This window comes from Camelus ferus, chromosome 27 (assembly GCF_009834535.1).
Source record: "Camelus ferus isolate YT-003-E chromosome 27, BCGSAC_Cfer_1.0, whole genome shotgun sequence".
Classification (NCBI taxonomy): Eukaryota; Metazoa; Chordata; class Mammalia; order Artiodactyla; family Camelidae; genus Camelus; species Camelus ferus.
Window position 1 is genome coordinate 22,766,544 of NC_045722.1, and position 17,939 is coordinate 22,784,482.

Here is a 17,939-nt window from a genome sequence, read left to right on the forward strand (position 1 = left end):
TGACGGTGGGTCCAGGCTTTCACCAGCCTCAGTTTAGCCAAGTGCCATCGGGGAGAAGCGGGCGAACCAGTCATCAAGTGCCCTAGTGGATGCGAGGACAGAAGCACCATCTGTGAAAGAGGGGCCTGGAGCCCACGAGCACCCTTGCCTCCCCACGTCCCCCCCGACCCAAGGTGCATGTGACGAGGGGGCTCTGCCGGCCACACTCCCTCCCCTCGGGCACAGCGGGGCTGGCACGCAGAGCCCACTCCCTAGTCCTCACAGGGGCCTTGGGTTCACTCAGCACCAGGCAGTGTCCCACAGGCATGTCTCAGGAAGGGGCCGTGTCCACCGCGGAGATCGGATGTCCCTGCAGGTGCCTGGGAGGAAGCAGCGCAGGTGGCCCAGGGGCCACGCCTGAGCTCCAACCCCACCACCTCCTCCTTTCCCACACTGCGCACTCGCGGGCCATCCTTCCTCCCTGCCTGTCTCCCCATCTGCAGAGCGGGTCTGGTGCAGATGAGTTGTCTCAGCAAAGTGTTTGGAACAGGACCTGCCACGGGAGGGGCTGCTAAGTGTCTGCCGCCCCTCGTGCTGGTTGACTTTTTATTCGGGGGAACCATTTCCTTGCTGGGGTGCCGTCTGCCCTGCCTTGCAGCCATCAAGAGCATGCTGGCCCTTTCCCCCTGCACGTGTGCAGACCCCCTGGGGACATGGGTGGCACTGAGAACAGACCAGAACCCACAGCGCCAGACCCACCAGGCTCCTCCCTCACAGGCTGGCCCCGAGCCCTGGAAACAGGCAGGCAGTGCCCTCTGGTTTTGTGACTGCCTCTTGGAAGAGGCGAGACCAAAGTTCAAGTTCGGGACCTGCAGGGTCAGGGGCTGAGAGGAGCAAAGCTGCAGCCCAGGGTTGAGGAGGGGATGCGGCCATGATCTTAAAAACTGCCAGAAACTGACCACTGCCTGCAGGTTGCACTTAGCTGCCTTCTTCCAAGTGCACCCTGCTTAGCGACGCACCAGTTTCTTCTAAGTCATCTTGATTGGAATTTGGAGGACACTGTCAAACCGCTTATGTCTGAGGACAGGAGAGACCGCTCCGATCCCCAGGACCATGCTAGCATCACTAAGTGGGGGTGGGGGATTGTTGTGGAAAGTTCTAGTTCTTTGACTACGTCTTAGTTTTTCTAAGTTTTCTTTCCCTGAGGTTTTTTCAAGTTTTTTTTTTTTAATTTGGGGGGCAGGTAATTAGGTTTATTTGTTTATTGTTTTAAAGGAGGCACTAGGGATTGAACCCAGGACATCCTGTATGCTGAGCATACTCTGCCACTGAGCTATACCCTCCCCCTCGCTCCTTTTTTTTTTTCAAATCTTCAAAGAAAGTACCCAGGGATTACCAGTTTGTGGGGGGCTACGTGGATGTAGAGGATGCTTCCTTCTCAGTGGCCGGGAGTCCCTCTCTTGGTCCTGGCCCTCAGCCAGACACCCTCCTCCTCTCTGCTCTCAATGACCCTGGCCCCCAAATGGGCCGCATTCCGGGCGCCCTGCAGGAAATGCCTCCCGCACTGTCCGCCCTGCTCTGCCCGTTCCCAAGGACACAGCGGTGGGCCGGGCTGCTCCTGCCAGAGTGTCCATCCTGACGCTACCCTGATGTCCCCATGCCGTGGTCTCCTGCCAGCCCCACCCTGGGGGATGCACCACTGAGGGCCTGGCCAGGGCCCTGCCCACAACAGGCCACCGTCCCATCAAAACCCCTTCCAGTAAAACACTCCCACCAGATCCAAGGAGGCCAGCAGAACCCAGTTCAAGGGCGGGTTGGCATGTCAGCTCTTCTTTCCTGGTGACCCTTGGCCACGTCGAAATGATCATCTGGGGAAATTAGCAGATGGGCATCAGCGGCTCCCCCCACCGCAGAGGGACAGGCCACCAGGGTGTATGTCTGGGCAGCTGGACGCCCAAGGGGCACCAGTTAGGACCTGTGGGGTCGCAGGTGGGTCCGGATGGTCAGAGTGCAGCCGAGGAACTAAATCACACCCTGCGCAACTCCAGCTCCTCCGTAGTGTTTGCAGGAACGTCGTGCAAGGCCCCTTGGCCTCAGCGAGGGTGCCCGCGCTTAACTAGGTCCCGAGGCTCCTCCTACTTTGCAAGCCGGGCCTGAAGCCCTTCGCCAGTCCTCACCTTCCCCGTCCGCTCACTGAGTCCCACCTGGGCACACAGACCCCACCTGTCTGGTCCGCAGGACATGGACTCTGGTTTACGCACCCATTTCCCAGGCACACAGAAAAGTCAGCATAGCGGCATGACCTATACCCCCTCTTGATTCAACAACTGCTATGCTACTTTTCTCCATTTGTTACCCAACGCAAGTTCGGGTGCCCCATGCACCATGAGGCCAAACAAACTGAAAAGCCAGAGTCTGGAGCAGAGAAAGGCTTATTGGCAGGTGGAGCAAGGACACACGGCTCATGCACAAAAAGCACCCATTGCCCTGAAGGGTTTCAGCGGAGTGTTTTTAAAAGCCAGACGAGGGAAGGGCACCCCAGGGTCTGTGATCACCCCAGTTCCGATAGGTTGATGGTGACCAGTCCTTAGATACTGGGAGATCTGGGGGCCACGTGCTCATGATCATCAAGTAGTTAATTTCTTCCACTGGGTGGTGGTTTTAGGATCTGACAGACTCAGGACATCTGCATGAGATACAATTATTTGGGTTCAGAGAGGAGCTACAGCAGAGTATACGGGGGAGGGGTCTTTCCCAGGGAGGCCCCACAGGGTCCTGCTCAGTTACAGTTATGCCCTCGGTCTTGAGAGAACAGGTGTTGGACAGAAGGGGGATAACATCTTGGACAGAGAGGTTCATCAACAACTCAGCAGAGGAGCTCGGTTTCCATCTCCAGCCCTGCTTCATCCCTCCCCAAAGGTTTCAGGGAGCAGGGTGAAGACCACCCTGGCTAATTCCTGCTGAAACAGGGCGTGCTCCTGCCTCAATCCGAGGAATGGACACCAACGTGGAAATATTTCCGGGTTCCGAGTCTTGGATCCGAGTCTTGTATGATAAAGACCTCATCCCCTGAGGAATTCAGGAGAATAAGCCTGAAAAACCGGTCTGGACCCGGCACTTTGGGGGAGACATGTAGCCAGGTAGCCAGTTGTCTACTTTTATCTGAGTAGGTTTGACTTTTGATATGATATTAACCTCTATATAACAGAAGCTCTTGGCCACTCCACGTGTCTCCTTCTTTTTCTGCTAACATCTGAGCTAAAGCAAACTTACTGTCTAAAAATGTAATCGTTATAAGAGAAGACCTTGAGGCCATAAGGTTGCAGCTGCCATCTGCCAGCAGACACTGCTTTGGCAGTGGTTGGTGGCGTCCTGGGTATGACACAGCTCAGAAAATTCTAGTTCTCAGTGACACAGGGTTTCTCTGAAGTCACGCCCACGGTGGCCACCTAGTCTTACCTGGGCTGTCTGAACCACAGCTACTCCGTTTAGACTTTCAAGTGCATTCCCTGCCTCAAGGCCAAAGCAGTTTTATAATGCATGTCCAACAGGCCATTAAACAGCCTGCTTTGGTCAGAAAAGTTAAATCAAACCATGCATAAGCCAGAAAGACTTCCTCATACCTCAGTATGTGCAGATTTCCCCATCATTTCCCCTTTTGATTACAAAGCTTTCAATAGAAAGCAATGATGATCAAAGTACCCATTCCTCGATGCTGGGGTGATGGTTCCTGTCCCAGGTTCAGATCATGTCCCTCCGTGCCAGGCCTCCTTTATATTTTCCCGGTTATCCATGTTGGGGGAGACTAATCAGACACCGTGAACAGGCTCAAAGGTATGTTAATGGAGAAACACGTCACAGGCCATCCACTTTATCCCTCACATCCAACAACGAGCATCGTACATGTGCTTTTAGCAACAGACGTAGACCAAGCATTGTTGCACATCGTGAGCAGCCAGACTGTGACAACTCCTTTAGAGAATTCTCTTTCTATTCTAAACATTGGAGGCAATATTGCTAGAGAGATAAACATTTGGTAAACAGTTCAATTCAAAAACATAGATAAAAAGCCAGTAATATTTCAGACAAAATCAAAAAGTTATAACCCTGTTTATCCGTTCACTCAATCCTATGTAGTCAATCCTTTTTACAAACAGTTTTAAGAGATCAGAGTTTTCATTAGACTTTTTTGTTTATTTGTTTTGAGGGGGGGAAGTAATTAGGTTTCTTTGGTTATTTATTACTTGTTTTTTAAATAGAGGTACTGGGGATTGAACCTCATGCATGCTAATCACATGCTCTACCACTGAGCTATATCTACACCCCCTCTTTAGACTTTTTAAATATCCAATGTAGCTCATCAATATGATTTAAAAAGAAACCTGTACTTGTCAAAAGCCCCTTTTTTGAGTCCTCTCGAAGACAAAGCAGACCCTCAAAGCATCAGCTTAACTATGAATGACAAAAGACTTAAAAAGGCAGGGCAAAAGATCCGATCACAATGTTTTTGACAAAGAAGCTAATTAAGTTGCTGTGACACACAACAGTCCAAGACAACAACCAGAATCCTGATGGACAGCGTTACACCTGGACATGTCCACATTTAAGAAACTCACACAATTTCTAGAATGTCCACATCAACAACAGCTATCCGTACAATCCGAGGAAGTTTATCACTCATTCGACAATGCTTCCTGTGCAATTCAACACACCAGCCAACCCTGGTTAGTTCACGATTTCCCTCTGAGACGTCCTTTATTATTTTTAGTAGCTTTAATTACATATCCACATTAGAATCCTCAACTCTTAAAAATCTTAATCTCTAGTCAATATTTCAGTATCTTATTTTATTTGGGAATGACCCAGTTATTCAACTATTCAATAAACTTCCATCATTTAACTTAATTTGGCACAACTCTAAAATTTCAAGTTACCAAATGTCTGGAGAGCTCTTTTAAGCAGACATCCCTAAGACATAATTATTTCTAAAGAGTTCACCCAAAAGCTCTTATCTCATTTGCATTTAATTCACTTATAAGAATTCCATCATACCAAGTTAATTTTCTCCTTTCTCCTGACAAACTCTGCAACAGAAACAACGTGAACTTACTGACTTTCAGTAACTCTAGGTTCAGTGAGACACGTCTGTATCGATGATACCAACAAGCTTAAACTAGCTTTAATATCAGATATCAAGTCAATATTGACTATTTCCCAGATCACAAGAACCAGAAATCTGTTCTGTCTAGCTTCTTTTATACTTAGAAGTATTTAGTTTGTAAGCACTTACTTTTAAGTCAAAGAACTCATTTATAGGTTAATTTTTTACATAAAGATAGACCAGAACCAGAGATCTCAGTTTTCCCACTTGAATTAAAAAAAATTTTTAAACGTCTTTTTTTTTTTTTTTTTCCGTTGAGAGCTCAGATAGATCATCTACATCTCAAAGGCACAGGAATAAAAATGCAAATTCCTTCTTCAACTGGTTTTACAAAACTCTACCATCTTGGTGATTTTTAGGGATTTTTTTTTTTTCAGTTCCCAAATACCCACTAAACAATAATATATTTATGATTCACTTATGTTCAAACGCCTCACTTTCGGCAAACCAGGAAGAGAAAAGGATTCAGACTCAAGTATCCACACACACACACACACACACACACTTTCTGTCCCTCTCTCTCCAGATAAAAGCTAAATTGCAAAAGGCTCATTTTTTATATGATAGCAGAGACATTAGGGCTGCTGTTTTCCAGATCTAAGGGCCCACGCAGTATTGCAATTCTTAAAAATATCATTTTCTTTCATTTATGGGAGCATAACTGAAGATCTCCCAGTTTTGCAAAACATACCCTAGGGGAAATGTAAGATGGAACAGAGCTCTGAATTCCCATAATAATTATTCATGGTCAGTGCTATCAAATATCAAGCAAACAAATGCAATGCAAAACGGTCTCTCAGGGTAGCAGCTCCCTAGCCCCAAAAGGGAGATTCCCAAACAACAGACCGTCAGTGCAAACGGGAGAACTCCAGCCAATGCCCCATCAGAAGTGAAGCTGGATGGATGACCAAGGCCAGTCCTGAAAGGAACAACCCCAACCGAGGCTCTGCCCCCAGGTGGAGCCAACGCAGTAGGGAGGGATACCTGGTGTCGCCACATTCAAGCCCTGATACTCACTGGCCAGTGCAAGTACTGACACCCACAGACATACAAACAGCAAACATGGTCCCCCAAACAAAAGACCAGATGACACGTAGCCCCCAGATTCCACTTCCATGCAGGGGGGAGGGCATAGCTCAGTGGTAGAGTGCGTGCTCAGCATGCACGACGCCCTGGGTTCAATCCCCAGTCCCCCCATTAAAAAATAAAATAGATAAATCTAATTACTTCCCCCCAACAAAATTTAAAACAAAATAAAAATCAAAAAAATTCCACTTCCACTCCCAGACGAAGGCTTCAGAGTAGCCTGGCTCCCAATGAGCCCAGGTGGAGGGGGTAGAATTTTCCATCCTGTGCAAGCCGGAGTGGCTCACCCCAAAATGATACACACAGAAACACAAACAGCACGTAAGCTACGGTCGCACAGACAATCAGAGGCGGTGTCGCCTAACCATTTCACTTCCACTCCCGGACAGAGACCTCCAAACAGATCAGCCAAGCTCTGGAAAGGCAACGGACCCAGAGGGGCTCCCTTCCTGCAAGGGAACAAGCCCAAATGGAGAGGAGAGAATTCCCAGCCTGCCCAAGCTGGAGTGACTCACCCCCAGGCGACACTGAGTGTGGATGCAGCTCCCGACGGGTCTGGGCTCTAACAGTCCCTCCTGGTCCAGGAGTGAAGTGAGCTTCGGCAGCTGCTGGGACCCAGGGAAGGGGGCCCCCGCCTGGGGTGGACCTGCCACGGGCACAGACTCCTAGGCTGGCTTCCCCAAAACTGTTACCAAACCCAAGTTTGTATGCCCCGTGCCCCATGAAGCCAAACAAACCGAAATGGAGTTTGGAGCAGAGAAAGGTTTGTTGCTGGGTGGAGCAAGGAGAACACGTGGCTCAAGCCCAAAGAACTCCCGAACTCCTCGAAGGGTTTCAGCTGAGCGTATTTAAAAGCTAGCTGAGGGAGGGGCGTCCCAGGGTCTGCAATCAGCTGTGCACAGCTCTCTGATGGGTGGATGGTGATCAACCCTTAGGAACAGAAGGTCAGGGGCCACGTGCTCATGATCATCAGGTAGTAAATTTCTTCCATTGGGTGGTGGTTTTAGCATCTGAGAAACTCAGGACATCTGCATGAGATACTATTATCTGGGTGTTTCAGAGAGGAGCTACAGCAGAGGATACGGGGCAGGGGTTTGTCCTGGCGGGGCCCCGCAGCATCCTGCTCAGTTATACATTTTTTGCTCCATCTTGATCTGTGCAAACACACACAGACACACACACACATTATAAATGTGTTGCTCTACCATTTGAGATTAGGTTGCAGACATCATGATAAAGGTGGCAGGCATTTCAGAGCAGCAGAAGAAAAGTGGCCTCTTTAATAAATGATATTGGGCAGATAGCCACCCTCTCGGTGGGAGAAGGTGGGCCTCCCTGCCCCCCACCACCATCTTTGGCCAAAATCAATTCCAGGTGAGACACAAATTTAAATCTGAAAAATGAAATCATATGAGTATCAGAGGTGTATATGGGTGATTGCTTTAAAAATCTTGAGACCAGAAAGGCCCTTCTCAATATGCCCCCAAATTCAAAAGCCATGAAGAAAGAATAAATATGACAACATAAAAATAAATATATGTGAAGTATGCTTCCTAAGTTGACTGGGAGAATAAGAAACACTCTGGACAGCAAATCAAAAGGCAAGTAGACATTTTTTTTTTCTAGCCATTAGTCATCTGTGGCTATTTAAATTTAAATTAAACATTAAATTAACTTAAATAAATAAAAAATTCAGTGCATCATTTAGCCACACTTCCATGCTTTCTAGTCACTTGTGGTTAGTGGCTATCATACTGAACAGCATAGATTACAAATCACTTTTGTAGCAGAGGAAAAATACTTGCAATACATCATAGTAGAAGGGCTATTATACAGAGAGCACCTGCAGATCAGTTTTTAAAAAGACGACAAACTCAAGAGCAGAGCTCAGTAATCAGCAGTTCCTAGAATGGCCCAGCAGCATGGGGACACGTTCAATCCAGACCACAGTCAAAGAGACGTCAAAGCAAACACTGGCACCCGTTCCCCTCTGGGCTCATCAGATTCGCAGAGACTGATAAGAGGAAGGATGCTAGGAGTCCGCCAGATGCAGGAAAACACATCCTCCCTTGAGAGTAAAGGGGTTCCGCCCTCACTGAGGGCAACTGAGCAAACATATTGAAATGAAAACTTCCATTCGGCTCAGCAATTCGGCTGCTAAAAACGTATCTCACAGAAAAACAAGCAAGCGTGCAAATTCAGAGGGACAAGGATGTTCGCCGCAGCGCTCTCTGTAACAGGGGTAGGGTGGGAAGTGGGGGTGGCGGGGATTCCTAGAAATGACCCACCCGCAGTGAATGTATAAATAAGGGGCCAAGTGCCAAAAACCCCAGCCTGGCTGTGACATGTGGTCACAAAGAACAGTAGTGACGGGAGGTCCTCTGAGACCTGGTCATTGAGTGGAAGAAGAGAAGCCAGGGGTTCCAAGTGGACCCAAGTCCCATCAGGAGAGCTCCACTCTCATGACCTAATCACCTCCCAAAGGCTGCACCTCCTAATGCCAACACACTGGGGGGCTGTGGCCTTCAACAGTTGAATTTGGAGTAGGAGGGACACAAACATTTAGCGGCCCTGGCTTCCACGTCAGGATCTCACTTCAAGATGAGCGGTCAGGCTGCCTGAGGACCTGAGGGGCATCAGTTCCTGTCTGGGGCCTGCCTCATGCAACACTCACCTTAAGGGGCTCAGGCACCGGTCTCCCCTCAGCCTCCAGGGGCGAGGTGTTGGAGGGGCAGCAGCCTGGATCACAGTAGCATCCCTGGGCCTTACCCAGTGACCAACTTGGCTCCCACCTGTCCAAGAAGTAGATTTTTCCAAAACGAAACCTGTCCCTTTGAAGTTGCTCCCAGAAATCTTCTTGAAGCAAAAGCTGCAGTTCACCAGCTCTGACTTCCAGGCTTCAAGGCACCTGGTATAGGAGGGTCCTCTTATTGGAAGAAAAGGCCCCCATGACTGTGACAGCCGGGCCTTGGCGGTGGGACCCGCCACCCTCACGCTGCTGTCACACAGGAGCCAAGAGGAGACACCCACCATTTTCAGGAACCTGGAGGTTTCTTTTTCCCTTCTGTTTGGGTAACAGAAAGTTTAAAAAAAGACAGTAAGTTCCTTATTGAGAGGAAAAAATGTATTTCTTTGCAATTAAAGACAACTCCTTTGTACCGAAACAGACTCACAGATATGCAGAACAAACTTTTGGCTACTAATGGGGAAAGGAGGTGGGAAGGGATAAATTGGGGGTTTGAGATTAGCAGATGCTAACTACTACTTATAAAATAGATAAACAACAAGGTCCTACTGTACAGCACAGGGAGCTGTATTCAATATCTTGTAACAGCCTATAATGAAAAAGAATCTGAAAATAAACATGTATCTGTATGTATGACTAAAACATTATGCTCTACGCCAGAAATTGACACAACATTGTAAACTGACCAGACTTCAAAAAAAAGAATGCAAATTGAAAAAATAAAGCCATCTCTGATTCACACATCCAGCCTCACACCAATTCACCGATTAGAGAAAAGGAAATGTCACAGAGCCCACAGCTGAATTGGCAGGGGAATGATACAAGATTGTCACTGACAAGGAAGCCGGTGGGAAAACGCCTGTTGATTTCATAAGTTCCTGTGTCTTTTTGAATGATGGTTTCTCAGTTTACAATTTGGAGCAATGAGAACGCAGGGGAAGTGCGAGCAAAATCCGACAGCCTGAAGCAGGGACAGAAGGACATGACAAATGTCCCCCCAAGACCCCTCCAAGCCCCAAAAGCCCTGGACCACATGGAGAATGACGATGGGTGATGGGATGAGCAAACTGGGGTCCCTCCAGAGAGAGCACTGTAAAAACAGTCCTAAGAGCAAAGGGTTAAGAGCGCAGCTGACTGTAATGTTCCCATGGGCCTCATTTCCTGGGGACTAAGATAAACACGGTCACATTGAGCCCTTCCCATGGTCTTTCTGAGATCTTTCCTCAGGCCAGTCCAAGGTCCCTCTAGGGACAGTATAGACCCTGGAAGGGAGAGGGGGCTCTCTTCTTTGGGATTACGTGGCTCCAGAGCTGCTGGAGCCCATCCTTATCTGAAACAAGCCAGTACATGGTGAGAAAGGGAAGCAGAGTTCTGATAACTGTAGTTGAACGCCTGGATCCAGCCATGCCTGAAGCACTCCTTGGATGTCCTGGTTATGAAGGACAGTCCTTTCCTCTTTGGGGCTGGATATCTATCACCAAGATCCAAGCACGTGGACATAAAACCCAAAGGCTGTCCAAAACTTGGGAATAAACACTGCTTCCCAGTCTGCATCTCAGGGGTCCTGATGTGGAGACAGCCTAGGTTTACTGGGTGTCTAAGCTTTCATGTCTCCTGCTCCTGGGGGCTCACCGCCCGGGAGGGCCCCTTGGGTGAGAGCACAAGTCCTCAGACGCCTGGGTGTGCGTTTGCTCCCAGACCACACCGGTTATTTCACCTTACCTCACCACCATATTTACCACCCCCAGGCCACTGACCCGGCAAAGCCCCTGAGCTCCGGGGCTGCACACACCTCGCTGAGCCTCCCCAGGCCCCACTCCCTCCATCCGCCTCCTTGTCCCTCCACCCACCGTCTTCCCGGTCACGGCTGGCTCCCCTCCTCCCCTGCCAGGCTCCTGCCACTGTGTGTCTACCGGTCCCAGGTATCCTCCTGCAGCAGGTGGACCATTTGCTGCAGACCCTGTCCGCCACCCCCACCCCCACCACATGTGCCCTGCTCTGCACCCTGGGGTCTCACCTCTTATCCTCTGACCTCCCTGTGGGTTTGCCTGTGGGGGCCCTTGGAGGGGTGAGCTGGAGGCAGAATAGTCACAGCCCGCTCCCCTCAGCGACTTTTACAGGCTCCCTGTGACCTCTTGTCTCTGCAGGGAACCATCACTTCTCCTCTGCCCTGTTTTTGCCGCACACTCAGGGCGACTCACCTGCTGGTTAGGAGCACCCTGGGCCCACAGCCATCACCCAAACACCACTCAACCACCACACCAAAGCAGACCCAAACCAAGCCTCCACTCTGGGGCCCTCTCCAGCACATCATGCGTGGGGTGCTGCAGAGGGACCACTCTCTGAGCCCCACTCTCACTTCCTCCAGGAAGCCCTCCCTGACTGCTTCCCTGCTCCTGGCACTGGCCCTGTCCCTCTGGGCACCCCCAGTGCTCCTCAGCCTCTGTGCTTTCCACCAGTCACCTACATCCCCACGCTCAGCTCCCTGCTGTCCTGACAGCTCCCCGGGGTCTGTTCGCAGAAGCTACCCGAGCGATGCTCAAGGGACCGGCTTCATCACTCTGCCTGCTGGGACTAAAACTGTAGGTGAATGAAGTATTGACGATTTTACAAATTATGGTGAACTGTTAACTTACTGCAAAGACAAATATTCCAGAGATTAAAAGGCCAGTTCAATACACTACATATGAATAAGAAACATTTTCATGCATCAAAACTCATCGCTGGCCACACTAGAAAAAGAAAACACGGGCACCAGTAGCTTTTAAATCACTGCCTCTGCAAGGCCATAACATTATCGACTGTTCCATCAGAATCACCGGTAATTTCTCCCCCCGGCTCCCCGAGGGCTGAGTGAGGAGGAGGGCTCGCTGCCTTCAGAGACCCAGACACCGCGAGGCGCTCGCTATCCTAGCATCATCCCAGCTCCCCCATCTCTCCACACGCAGAGGAAGACGCAATTAGATTGAGCTTTGAAAGCGCGTTTCAATAAATCTCTGGGCACTCTGCCCAGTGCCCCTCAGTATCCTTTCTTCCCTTTGCAGGGGGAGCGGAGACATTCTGCCCACCAGGACGGATGAACTTCAGAACATCTGGGCCTGTCACCGTGATACTCTGGCGATGGTGGGAGGCAGGGGGTAGTCCTTCATTGTCAGTGTGTTTGCTGCCCAGCGCTGGCTGTTGCTGGCCAGTAACAGGGATAGAGCAGCACATGGAACCAACAGAGTCAGTGGTCTGGGGAGGATAACTGTCTACAGTTTTGCAACCACTGTCGTGACCTGTGAGACGGATCCATGCTAGCCATGGATCTAGAGAATCACTTCAGTAGGAGGCTTCTGGTACTTCCTGTGTTGTTGAGGCAAATCCTCTATTATTGGTGCCCCCTGCCACCCCCTTTTTTAAATGGAGGTGCTGAGGATTGAACCCAGGACCTTGTGCATGCTAAGCACATGCTGTACCACGGAGCTACACCCTCCTCCCCAACCCACCACCCCTTTCTTCCTGCAGCACAAGGAAATGTGCTGAAACAGCATAAGAAAAATATTTTTTTCCCTGTTCAGGTAGACCTGGGATTGGGACCTGCTGCCATTTAGATTCCCAAGAGACATAGCCTCAACTTCAGGAAGTGAATCCTGGTTTCACGTGTTTCTGGTAAGTTCACGAAGGGTCTAGCTTTCCTGGAAACAAATGTTGGGAATCCATCACCTTGACCCCTTAAGTTCCTCCAGTTCTGTCAGTTCCCTCCTAGCTGTTGGGCTTGGATGTTACTAGGCTGATTTAATCCTGTTCGGGGTAGAGGGTGCTCTCCAATGGAGAGGTCACCTCCTGACTTACGTACTACGCCTTGGCAAAATTGTAATGTTGTTTCTTTGAGGATTCACCATATTCAGCCCCTTGTCCTTTTTTAACAGGTGGATTGAATCTTTATTTTCCAGGAGAGGTAAATCCAAGGTAAGATCTATACTGAATGAAATCTCAACCTTCTGGATGTGTTGTGTCCTTTAAATCACCACGTAGTGGGGAGGGTACAGCTCAGTGGTAGAACATGTGCTTAGCATGCACGAGTTCCTGGGTTCAATCCCCTGTACCTGTTCAATAAATAAATAAATAAACCTCATTAACACCTCTCCCCTGCAAATAAACAGTCTTGAGAAAAAAATCATCATGTAAAAGCTGGAAGGTATGCAACAGTACCTTTGTGAATCTCGAAGGCATTATTGCCCAGATATACGGCTGGGTCATTCCACATGCAGGAAAAATGTATCAGCTATCTTCATGGACAGAGATGCTACACTGAAGCCTGGGAGAGACCTACCACCTCGGACTATTTACCTGTAGGTGGAACTGGAGACAGAACAGCACTAGAAATCAGGCAGTCCCGGAAACCTTCCAATGACTTTATGAATGACTCTTAAATCTTGCACAAACTCTTATTCACTTCCATTAGTTTGTACAAAGGCCATTCATAGACTTCTGGAAGGAACTTGCGTTCTTTTTTTTTTTTAATGGTGTAGTATTTGCACGTAACCTATACACATTCTACCATACACTTTATTTTTCTTTTTTTTTTTTGGTGGGGGGAGGTGATTAATTAAATGGAGGGGCTGGGGACTGAACCCAGGACTTCGGGCATGCTAAGCATGCACTCTACCACTGAGCTGTACCCTCCTCCAGGAATTTCTGTTCTTAAGAACTATGACTGGTTTATGCCTTGAATAACTTCTGATTTCAAAGCATATTAGAGTGGCTTAGGCAATGAGAAGGGTCTCCCTGTGTCTTCATAGATTCTGTTCCCATCATGTGTCCTCCATCAACAGAGCTTGCCTCATAAATTGGAATGTACCAGTTGGTGTTAGGATGTCTACATTTTCCAGAGTCACTGTCTAAGCCAGTTTAGGAAAGTCAAGTGCATAAATGACACACAGCGAAATTGTTTCCAGTGGTTCTTTATTTTCCAAGAGTAATCTTTCCGGTGAGCCCTTAATCTGACAGCTCTATTTATATAAAAGGCCTCTGCCAGGTAGGTTGACAGGCATGGGGCCATAAAGGAGTCATCGGTGTTTTTCTTCTGTTGGTCCTAATATTCTAGCCATAATACTCACAGTATGGGCAGAAAAGTGAGCGGGCTTGAGATATCTACTGCGGTGACACGCCGATTTCTCCGAGTGACGGGTTGTTCAACGCACCGGGGCTCAGGATGGAAAGGGTAGCCCTTGGTTTCAGCCTTGGGAGACTGTGAGCCCAGCAGAGCCAGCTGGACTGCTCACATAGAGAACCGTGAGGGAAGAAACGGGTGTTGTTTTGGGGGACGGTACAGCTCAGTGGTAGAGCGCATGCTTAGCACGCACAAGGTCCTGGGTTCAATCCCCAGTGCCTCCTCTAAAAATAAATAGATAAATAAATAATAAGCCTCATTACCTGCCCCCTCAAAGAAATGGGAAGAAATGGGTGTTGTCTGAAGCTGCTGAGTTGGCGGTACTTTGTCAGGCATCAACAGAAAATGAATACAATAGATAATTTCTGTTTTTCTGCAACCAGAAACAGGGAGCAGAGCTGAACACTCTCCCAGCCTTTGCAATTACGTTTCTGGGAGTTCTTTTGGCTGCGACCAGCATTTCGCTTTTGAGACAAGACTGGTGTGAAAGCGTAAACTTGATATTTTGCCCTGTTTCCAATATACCCCAATCAGGAAGATCTCTACACCGCTCACTCTGAGATAAATCGAAACAAGCAGGGTCTTTACATCTTGCTCTAGTCCCTCACATAAACAGGATATTGAACGTATCCCAAAAAACTACTGTGAGTTTTATGAATATGATAATCAAGTAAGAAAAGTACTGGTTTCTCACTATGCACAGACTGCTGCAAATGTGGCGATGTGGTGATATTGCAGGGTGTGTGCGTGTGTGTGTGCATGTGTGTGGGTGCGTGTGTGTGGGGGGTGCGTGTGTGTGTGTGCGTGTGCATGCTGTTCTCTTAAACATCTGTGCTTTATATTTGACGAATAATTGCTTCTGAAGTCCAACCCTCTTGCACTGTTTGCCAACAAACTTGGCATTTTCCTTCAAAATACTTCTCCTCTGGGTCTTCCTTTGATGCTCGACACATTTTTTTCCCAAAGTCCTTGCTGTTGGCATTTTCTGCATCTGTTTTTTCCCCCACCATTTTAGATTTTATTCTGGGTTAACTGAGAACCAGAGTCCTCATATGTCTTATCATCCCTGTAGTTAAGGTTTGCTGTGCACGCTCTAAATGAGAGGGCTGTGGAATTCTCTCCTTTTCCAAATTCGTCATTTCTCAGTGCTCTCTGATAAAGTCCTGTTCCGTGTTGCAGTTATTCTAAGTTTGCAATCTCCCAGTCAGTCCAGTTTCTTCCAATAGATTGAGCAATTTTGGAGCTCAGTGCTGTCATGTGACTTATTCAGATAGGGCTCTCCAGCAGCTTACTTCCCAGTCTATAGATGACTCTTTTTAAATAGCTTCATGGGGTTATAATTCATATGCCAGACCATCTAGCCAGGTAAAGCACACAATTAAATGTCTTTTACTGTGGTCACAGTTATGCGTCTATCGGTACAATGCATTTTATTTTATTTTGTTTGTGCTTTATTTATTTATTTATTTATTTAGTTCTGTATCTGCTTTTTTAATTGAAGTATAGTCAGTTACAATGTTGTGTCAATTTCCGGTGTACAGCATCATGTTTCAGTCATACATATACATACATATATTCCTTTTCATATTCTTTTTCATTATAGGTGACCACAAGACATTGAATATAGTTCCCTGTGCTCTACACTAGAAACATGTTTACCTATTTTATACACAGCCCAGCCCCCTAACTGCTGGACCATTTCACTCAGTTCCACAAGAAAAGCTCCGACCTCTGCAGGCCATCTGCAGGGGGACACTGGGAGGAGAGAGAAGCCACAGAGGGCTCCAAGTCCACCTTGGAGAGGTCCGGCTGATCCTGAATCTCCACATTTCACGTCCATGTGTCTTTCCTGATGGCCAGCCCAGGCTCGGGCTTCAGACCCACCACCAGACACAGAAGCAGCAGGTGTACATAAACTCTTTAACGGGTTCCTGTGGTTCTGTGAGGTCTACCCCTGTAATAAATTCTGCATTCTCCTCAAACATCCCTCCGATGGAGTTGTCACAGACGGAACCGTCGACTAGGCCTTGGGATGGCAGGGAGGCCAGGTCCAGTCTTCCAGTCAGGGTCTCCTGGTCTGAGGTTTCATGGGGAGCTTTGCACAGTAGGGAGCAAACTGTGCATGACGGGAGGACAGGGCAGCTACAGCCCAGGAAATGGTCCGGGGGTCAGGAAGGGCTCTGGGACACAGATGGGAGGGCCCCCAGCACGCAGGCAGGAGGAGGAGCTTAGCAAGGAGACGCCTGGGGAGGTGGAAGGACCCAGGAGGGTGGGTGTCAACGAATCCCTAGCGTCTGTCCTGCAGCTGGGCGGACGATCACATGACCTCATCCTTTCCCGGCAGTCAGAGCTCACTTGTCTCCATGGCAACCAGACAGGTGACACTTTGCCCTCTGTAGGCCCTTTTCAATGGTGCGTCCCCATCCCTGAGTGGACACGTGTGGGCACTGGCGTTGACTAGCCGGGGTCTGTATGTGTCCCGGCTGCACCAGGACCACAGGGTGGTCTGAGAAGCTCTTTAACCCTCTGAGCCTCCATCTTGCCATCTCTAAATACATGTATCTGCATCACAAGGTTGGTGTAAGGGTTGGACACATGTGAAGCACTGAGCGCATGCCTGGCACATGGTTAAATGCTCAGAAAGTCTGATTCAGCCTTAGAAATGGGCTCCTGTTTGGTGCGTCTCCCTGGGAGTATGGTCCCTATTCAGCACCAGCCATCGGAGCCTCTCGCACACTCAGGCCCCCTCTCCTGCACATAACTCTTCCTTTAGTTTCTCCAGGGGCTTATCTGTGTTTCATCACCAAGGGCACTGAGGTGCGTTCTTTCGTTCTTTCTTTCCTTCTTTCTTCCTTCCTTCCTTTTTAACCTTAAAAAAATTCTCACCACATCTTTTTTTAGGTTTATATATTCATTTATTTGTTTTTTATTTGTATTTATTTTAACAGAGGTACTGGGGATGGAACCCAGGACCTCGTGCGTGCCAAGTATGCAGTCTACCACTGAGCTATGCCCTCCCCACACTGAGGTTCTTTCTTGAGCGCTGGCCTGAGCCACTGTCCTCTTGTTTGTCTTGACACCATGTGGACTCCTGAGCAGGACAGGCCCTCGCTCAGTTCTCGGGGGTTTCCACCCTGGTGTGGGAGTGCCATATGACCCAACATCAAGGGAGATCCCCAGCCCCACACTCACTAGGACAGCCCCTGGGGGACCCGTGTTTTCTAGACTGTGTTTCAGGTAAGAATTGCAGTCGTGTTCATCAGGAGGTAATGTAAGCTTATTTCACCTGCTCAGGTCTGTCGTTTTTTGTGTCCTCTCTCTTCTTCTTGGTGAGCCCGGCCAGAGGCTTATTGATCGTGTTTACCCTTTCAAAAAACCAGCTCTTGGTGGGGAGGGTATAGCTCAGTGGTAGAGCACTTGCTTTGCACGCATGAGGTCCTGGGTTCAATCCCCAGTGCCTCCATTAAATAAATAAATAAATAAACAAACAAATAAATAAATAAACCTAATTACCTCTCCCCTCAACGCCCCCCCCCCCAAAACAAACAAAAGAATACAGCAACAAAGGTCTCCTGGATTTCTGCATTTCTCTGCTGTATCCCAGGCTGGCAGGCTATGGAAAACACTGATGCACAGGAGAGGGAGAAACAGATTAGGGCCCCCTCAGAAAGGGTGTCTTGGAACACCGGGAAAAAACAAACAGAAACACCACTTCCACCACCCCTATGGATGTGGCTACAGACAGGTGGCCCAGCTGTTATTTCTAAAACTCCAGGAAAGAGGGAGGCAGTCCAGGAAAAGTTGCAAACACG

General features: G+C 48.6%; 1 non-coding gene across 1 annotated transcript; it reads left to right on the forward strand.

Moving 5' to 3' along the window:
* The first annotated feature begins 17,518 nt into the window (after window positions 1-17,518).
* On the forward strand, window positions 17,519-17,590 carry TRNAA-UGC. Its single transcript has one exon. It is a non-coding gene; the product is annotated as a tRNA-Ala (tRNA).
* Window positions 17,591-17,939: the final 349 nt, after the last annotated feature.